Raw genomic sequence first — 8,072 nt, 5'->3', positions numbered from 1 at the left:
GAGAGCGCATGTCGTCGCGTCCTGAGCGCTTCCTCGGATTTTTTTATTTTATTTTTCTGCACGTGTTTTTAGGTTTTAGATACTTTTCCCATTTCTTCGGGTTTCGCCCGGTTTCCCGCAAGTTTTGGACCTAAACAATTACAATATTTTTTTGGTAGAAATGCAATTTTTTCTCTCTCTTCACGATAGGCACAGATTTACTTCTCAAGAAGGCACAAAATTGTTTCCACGAGTGGCACAATTGTGCTTTTTTATTGTGAAAGTAAAACTTCATTCATCAACGAGAAGCATTACAATCTAGCTTACATAAGGTCAAGATTTTCTTTGAGGCATGGCGCACCCATACCGTTGTCCAAGGCTCCTTCCTTAGTTGCGCAAGTGCATGGCTAACACATTGCAAGCCTCTCCTAACATGTGTTATTTCTGACTGCCGTCCCAAGCTCAGCAGATGTTTTGCTTCCTTCAGAATTGCCGCAATTGGTGATCTATCAACTTCTATGCCCGTAAGCATGCTCACATCAGTGGTGCAGTTCGTCTCCAAGATGAAAGGTAGTGTGCTCCACTCAAGTGTAAGTGAGACCCCTTCGCGACAAGCAGCGGCTTCTGCCTCCATCACGCTCACACATGATGTAAGTAATGGCGAGATCCAAAGATCGCCTCTCCCTTGGAGTTACGAAGAATCATACCAACAACTCATGTCATGTCCGCTTCCAAGAAGGCACCATCGACGTTCAGTTTGCACCATCTCTCCGGGGGCCTAGGGTTATCAATGGGGGAGAGATGGTCTTGTTGTTGCCTCTTCATGTGACCGCAACTGCACAGGTGTGCCTCTCAGGAAGTAAAAAATATATTCTTTCTTCTGCGAGAGGCACACCTCTCACAAAGAGAAAACATTATGTTTTTCTTCTTCTGCAAGAGGCATGGATTTGCTTTCGCGGAAAACACAACTGTGCATCTCGGAAAGGGAAAACGCGTTTCTTTTCTTCCCTGAGAGGTACAGATTTACCCCTTGTGAAAGCACAGTTTTACATCCGCAAGAGGCATATCTGTGCCTCACGGAAAGGGAAAAACATGTTTTTTTTTCCTCGAGTGGCACCGATTTGTTTCCATAAGAGGCACAATTATGTCTCGGGAATGAAAAAAACAGTGGGTAAAATTCATGCTTCCGGCTTGCTTTTTTCTTTTGGGCCTTTTCGCGAAAAAAATCATCGAAACCAATTGACATCGGATCTAGTTTCGAAGGTCTCGACGTGAGAGATCCAAAGGTGAAAATGGTTCACGATTTAGACGCATGGTATAAGAGATAGAATATTTTAAATAAACGGATCTACGAAAAAGGAAAAACTCCGAGGTTGTGACAAGGGACTCACATGCAATGTGCCACTTTAGTGATTTCGATAACATCTGTGCGACACATTGGGGGCAGCGAGTGCACAATTCCTATTCCACGGTAGTTCGCCACGAAGAAACCGCCGCCCCCCACGCCCCGCTGCATATAAGTGGGCCGGCCTAGGTAGAGCACGCACGATTTTGGGAAGGATCTAAAACCTTCCCAGATCTGTTTTTATTTTCCAGTTTTTTCCTTTTTTTAGTTTTGTTTTTGCTTTTTCATTTTGTTTTAGTTTCTTTTCTTTTTCCTTTTAATTTTCTTCGTCATTTCCTTTTTTATTGTTTATTTTTTCATTTTTCTCGTTCTCCTCAACATTTTTTTAAAAAACTGTGAGCATATTTTTTCACAGAATTAAAAATATGTTCACCTAATTAAAAAACGTTCATGAAATTGAAAAATTGTTCATCGTATTCAAAAATTGTTCACCATAACTTAAGAAAGGATTCATCAAAGTTCATCCGATTTCGAAAAAGTTTTCTTGAATTGGGAATTTGTTCACCAAGTTCAAAAAAACAAAAATGTTCATCTAATTGAATTTTTTTTATCATATTAAAAATTTGTTCGCATAAATTTTGAAAATATTCATAAAATTCAAAAAATGTTCATCCATTTTTTAAAACTTTCATCAGATTTAATAAAATATTCTTTGAATTGAGTATTTGTTCATCAAGTTGAAAAATTGTTCACCAAATTCAAAATTTGTTCATTAATATCCAAATTCATGAACATTTTTTGACATCACGAGCATTTTTCAAATTCTTGAACATTTTTTGGCTCCACTAAGTTTTTAAAAATTCGCATTTTTGAATTTTGGAAAATTTTGAAATCCCAAATTATTTAAAGAAGAACAAACAAAAATGGAAAGAAAAAACCAAGGAAACAAAACAAGAAAATATGGGGTGCCGCACTGCCGCTCATTGGCCGACCCAAATGGGCTCACGGGGGAAGAGGGGGTGCCCGCATGCCGACACGCGGGCACCCCCTCTCTCCCTGCGAGCCCGCACACAAACTTCTGAGATCGGTCGAACCGGGCAATAGAAGCTTCCCATAACCGACCAGTCGAGGGCCTAGCTGCTAACCTTATGAGAAAGGCAGATTGGATAGTTAGCAAAAGCGCACCCGACACCTATTGGATCAACTCAATGCATGTTGGACCGCCGGGTCTTCATTTTTTCTATTTTGTATTTTCCTTTTGTTTATTTATACCTTTCCCTTTTATTTTGTACATTCTTTCTTTTATTGTGTTTGCTTTTCCTTTCTCCGTTATATTTTCAAAAGTATGATTAGTTTTCTTCAAATTTTATAAACATTTTCATAAAATTTGATTCTTTTTGAAATTTACAAATATACTTTAAAATTTATAACCATTTCCAGAATTTAGTGGAATTTCTTTTTATTTTTGTTAATATTAAAGTACATGGCTATTAATTAAAATTCCTCGTACATTTTTAAAATTCGTATTATTTTAATGTTTCTAATTTGAATAAAAATCTATGAAATAAAAAAAAATTCAAAATTTTTTTTGGCTCAATGTGGTATATAAGCCTGGTCCATTTTAGCTCATAGCAAAGTCGCGTGCGTGCGTGCTCACGCAATGTAACAAATTGCAAAAACGTGGTTAGTGAAGGGATCTTCAGGAATGAACACAACAATCCTCCAAGAGATCAACCATCGAGCTTTATATTTTGTTTCCTGCTCATTTGTTCATGAAGGACGTCGTTCTAATGTTGAAGCTCATAACTTAACAAAATACACTATTTCTCTACCTCAAGGTCACCATGTGTGGTTTTTGAACCCGCGTGACCCTAATGTAATTCCTGTAAACCTTTTATTCGAGCAATAAAGTGAGTGTGTTCCCCCTACAAAACGCATGGGTTAGGGGATAACTTGGTTACCAGTTTCGGGAAGGTTCATGGTATGTTTTTTTTCCGGTTTTCGAAGGTTTATGATGTATTTTTAGTTTCTTTTTTTGTTGTTTTCTCTATCGGTTTTATTGCTTCCCTTATTTATTTCTTGTTCCTTTTTATCACTTCTCTTTTAAAAAATTGTTCCCAAAATTTTAAAATTATTCCTATAAAAAATCCCAAAATGTTTTAACAAAATAAAATATCTAAAAAGTAAAAAAGTCATTTTTACATATTTTTTTACAATTTCCAAAACTGCTCAGAAAAACTTTAAAAATATATTCACATTTAAAACAAATGCTCACTGTCTTTAGGAAAATATTCACAAAACGTTAGCTTTTAAAATAAATAAGTATTTCAGCTTTTCTGGGAAACTAACAAACCAACTAAAACGTGTAAAACCGAAAAAAATCACTAGAAAACCGATAAAGAAATAATAGGAAACATCGAGCGACGAATGGGTCGCCCATAGTGATCCCTTTGTGGTTTATTAAGAAAATTATTCCTACTCCCTAGAAGAACTCATTGATGTCTTTGATCCCCTCATATGGTATTGTCATAAATCATCAAAACCAAAAATAAAAACTAAGGTATAATGAAGATGCACTTTCAACAAAGAATGTTTACAATGAAATATTATAAGTGGGGTACTATTGTGCAAATTCGGCTTGGACCTAGTAAACCTCATTCTTGGTGAACCCGAGAAAGCAGGTGCTTATGTTAGATTGCCATTAGGATTTGGCTACAAAGTAGAAACTTGGATATGGATGCAACAAAATGGCTCTCGAGCTCATCTGTTCGGAGGTGAACAAACAGGAGGTGATGCACACTTTGGGGGTTGTCAATGCGAGCTTTGAAGGGAAGTACCTTGGTTTTCCTACTCCAAATGGCGGTTATCTAAAGGGAAATTGAAGAGCGTTCAACACCAGCTTACCAAGAGAATTATCTAATGGGGGGAGCTCATGTCTCAGGCAGGAAGAGAGGTCCTTATCAAGGCCGTAGCACAAGCCCTTCCAACGTTCCTTATGAGCATTTTCAAGTTCCCAAGAAGCACATGCGATGACCTTGCACGCATGATCCGGAGCTACTGGTGGGGCGCATACAGAGGGAAGAGGAAGACACACTGGAAGGCATGGGATCACTTGCTGTGGCCAAAAGCTGCTAGTGGGATGGGTTTCAAGGATTTTAGGATGTTCAACCAAGCCTTGTTGGCAAGGCAAGCTTGGAGATTGCTGGTCAACCCTGAGAGCCTTTGCGCAAGAGTCTTGAAAGCACGTTACTATCCCAATGGACGGCTAGAGGACACGGTTTTCTCCACAAATGCATCACAAACTTGGCAGTCCATCGTCCATGGGTTGGAGCTTTTGAAACAAGGCCTGATTTGGTGTATTGGTAATGGCAGATCGGTTCGCATTTGGAGGGACCCTTGGATCCCTCACCCCACTGGTCGCCCTCCAATATCGCAACAAGGTAGATGTAGACTGCGAAGGGTCAGCGAATTACTTGATGAAACGGGTGCATGGCGGTCAGACTTACTGCAGCAGTACTTTTTGCCTGTTGACATCCATCATATCATAAAGATAAAGGCCTCTCCACGACTAGGCGATGACTTTATTGCATGGGGGGCTGAACGTACCGGTATCTTCACCGTACGTAGTGCGTACCGGCTGGCACTCGAGGACAAGTTGCGTCCCTCTTCAGTCGCGGCGAGCAGGGCACCGGACGGGCGACGTGACGTCTGGGCATTTTTATGGAGGTGCCCTGCTCCTCCAAAGGTGCGTGTTTTTGGTTGGCGTGTGGCTACGAATGCTCTCGCAACTTGGGCAAATAAATTTGCACGCCAGATGGAGCTTACTGACGTGTGCCCTCTCTATGGTCTCGAGCGCGAGAACACGTTTCATGTGTTTTGCAGGTGCCCAAGAGCTGTTGATCTGTGGCAATCCATGGCACAAGTTTGGTGGATACCTGATGTTAAATCAATCCGCAATACAGGACCGGAGTGGTTCCTGAATCTCATCGCGGAGTGTGACGAGGGTGATCGCCTGAGAGTCCTCATGCTTATGTGGAGGTGCTGGCACGTGCGTAACGAGATCCAACATGACAAGACACTGCCGCCCATGGAGGTGTCCCGACGGTTCCTTCAAAGCTACGTCACCTCACTGTTGGGGATCCAACAATACCGGGCCGGAGACTGGGACAAAGGAAAGATGGTCATCCAACTAGAGGGAGCGGAGCAGCCAATATCGCATGTGGACGTTAGCTGGAAGTCTCGGCGCAAGTGGAGCCCGCCTCCGGAAGGTTGGGCGAAGCTCAACGTGGATGGGTCATTGTCACACGAGGATGGAAGCGCCGATGCCGGCATGATCTTGCGCGGGCATGGCGGCACCATCATTTTCTCTGCATGCTGTTCGCTTCGGTCATGCCCGGACCCATTGCACGCTGAGTTGGCCGGGTGCACGGAGGGACTCGGCCTAGCTTTGCAGTGGACGGAGTTGCCGATTATCCTGGAGTGTGACAGTATGCAGGCCGTGCAGATGATCAAGGCAAAAGGACCGGATCGTTCCCAGCATGCAATGGTGGTCTCAGAAGTAAAGAGTCTTATGGGTACAAGGGAGTGTTGTGTTACTCACATCTCTAGAGAGCAAAATAATGTTAGTTATGTGTTAGCAAACTTCGGTCGAACGGAGAAGCGTACTGTGGTCTGGCTTCGCTCTGGACCTGCTAATGCCCCTAGTCTGTGTAGGGATGAATTCGTGTGGTCTTGAGTAATACAATCCTTTTACCCCCGCAAAAAAGAAAACAATAGAAAAAAAATAAAAATAAAAATGTCTTTTTGGCATGGAAGATGTTTGAGTGTGTGATGTCCATGCCAAATTTGATCGTGTTTGGATATCTAAGTAGCTCTCGAAAAGCAAAATCAAGGTTTGTGAGATAGTTTACTGTTTATGCACTGTTTGGATCAGGTTTTTTTTTTGCCAAGAGCTTCTCAGATTGTCTGAACACGATGAAAATTTACCCAGACATCACGATTCGAGCATCTTCCATGTCAAAAAATTCAGTTATTTTAAAATTTTCTTGTTGTTTATTTGTTGTTCACTGAGATCAGATGAGCTTGCGTACAGAATTGAATACTCCCTTGGATATTACCTATATTGAAGCGGGTGGAATTCTGTGGGGACTATATCGCATATAATAGAGTTTTCCTGTGAAAAGAATTCATCAAAGGTCCCATGGTCTAGTGGTTAGGACATTGGACTCTGAATCCAGTAACCCGAGTTCAAGTCTCGGTGGGACCTGTTTTTTATGTACCTAATATTTATGCTAAGCTCAGAAATGCTTTCAATTCTTACTACTTGATAGGAAACACCATTATGAATGTATTGGGGATCTAATTTTTTGTAGTTATCAGGGGTAGTTCACTACCACTGCCCCACAGGAATCAAACAGAAGTGATCACTTTCGTTGGTCAGCAATCTTCGCACATCGACAAGTTTGCAAGGAGTTTGCTTTTCTTCACGGGCCCCACTAATCGTATACATGTCTTGTTATTAATAACTATTCCATCCGTCCCATAATATAACAAGGGTTCGTATACATGTCATGTTGCTAATAACTACTTTTAACTTTTTGTTCAAACGCAATACAAGACGCAGACGCTCATAGATACACATACACTTTACGCATGCACACTCTATCCCTACGAGAACCCAAAAAACTAAGGCGGCACGTAATCTTAAGATTGACAAAGTCACCACAAACGCTTTCGTAGTCGTCGGGAGCGTCTCCTCCCACTGAACGCACGTCGCTGGAAGGTCTACAATACATCGAGAAAAATGTGAGCACCGATAAATTTAGGACTTAAACCCTAATGGCTTGGGAATACCATCATCCTCCTAACATAGTACCTCTCATGTTAATACGTTATCTTAGAGCTTGTGCTGATGAATTTGTTTGGCTGTAGATTTTGGATCCCATAATGAGTAGTATAATTGGTTCTTCTCCTATCGAAGCGCCAAAGAAAATAGAAACTTTTGATGTGGTACATGTCTGTCACCGGAGCTACTGGTGGCACTCGAGTAAAGGAGTATAGAGATTTCTTTTGCCATTTTTTTTGATAAACATAGAAGGAATGACTTAAAAACTAGGTTGTTGAAAGATTGATATATAGGAAATATTCCTCTTTGTAGAAAGTTTTAGTAACATTTTGGTAGCTAGTCTTTGCTAATGAATTAAATCGTGTTATCTCCCGCAAAAAAGACAGAATTAGCTTGTGTTATGACGGTACCATGCCCCCCTTGTGCATCTACGGAGAACAGGAGTAGGGCGGCCCAAGCCTAGGACCCCTATACTACTTTAGATCGACATACTACAACCCCGACCGGCGGGGAAATATCTGATACTCTCATCCCTAGGGTGCTCCCGGTGCTTCAAAACCAAGTAGCACATTTTTAAATGTTTGATAAATTCTGAAAAAAATTTCAGCACATTGATACAACATCAAAGTATGTTGTCAAAAAAATTGAAATTGAAATTCAAAACATAGCTTGAGAAACATAAACGACAAGTTCGACAGTAAATAGTACACAACATAATTTGGGCTTTAGATTAGGCCCATTATCACATTGATGTCCGTTTTGTCATTTTTGTATCTCGGGCAATGTTTCAAATTCTGATTTGAATTTTTGTGACAACATACATTGATGTTGTGCCAATGTGTTGGATTTTTTCAGAAATTTTTGAACATTTTAAAATGTGCTACCAAGTTTGGAGCACCGGGA

At 40.9% G+C, this 8,072-nt stretch overlaps 1 non-coding gene across 1 annotated transcript; it reads left to right on the top strand.

Annotated features, from left to right (window-relative positions):
- Positions 1-6,518: 6,518 nt before the first annotated feature.
- Positions 6,519-6,590, top strand: TRNAQ-CUG. Its single transcript has one exon. It is a non-coding gene; the product is annotated as a tRNA-Gln (tRNA).
- The last annotated feature ends 1,482 nt before the right edge of the window (positions 6,591-8,072 follow it).

This window comes from Triticum dicoccoides, chromosome 3A, assembly GCF_002162155.2.
Source record: "Triticum dicoccoides isolate Atlit2015 ecotype Zavitan chromosome 3A, WEW_v2.0, whole genome shotgun sequence".
Lineage (NCBI taxonomy): Eukaryota > Viridiplantae > Streptophyta > Magnoliopsida > Poales > Poaceae > Triticum > Triticum dicoccoides.
This window is presented reverse-complemented; position numbering and strand designations above follow the sequence as displayed.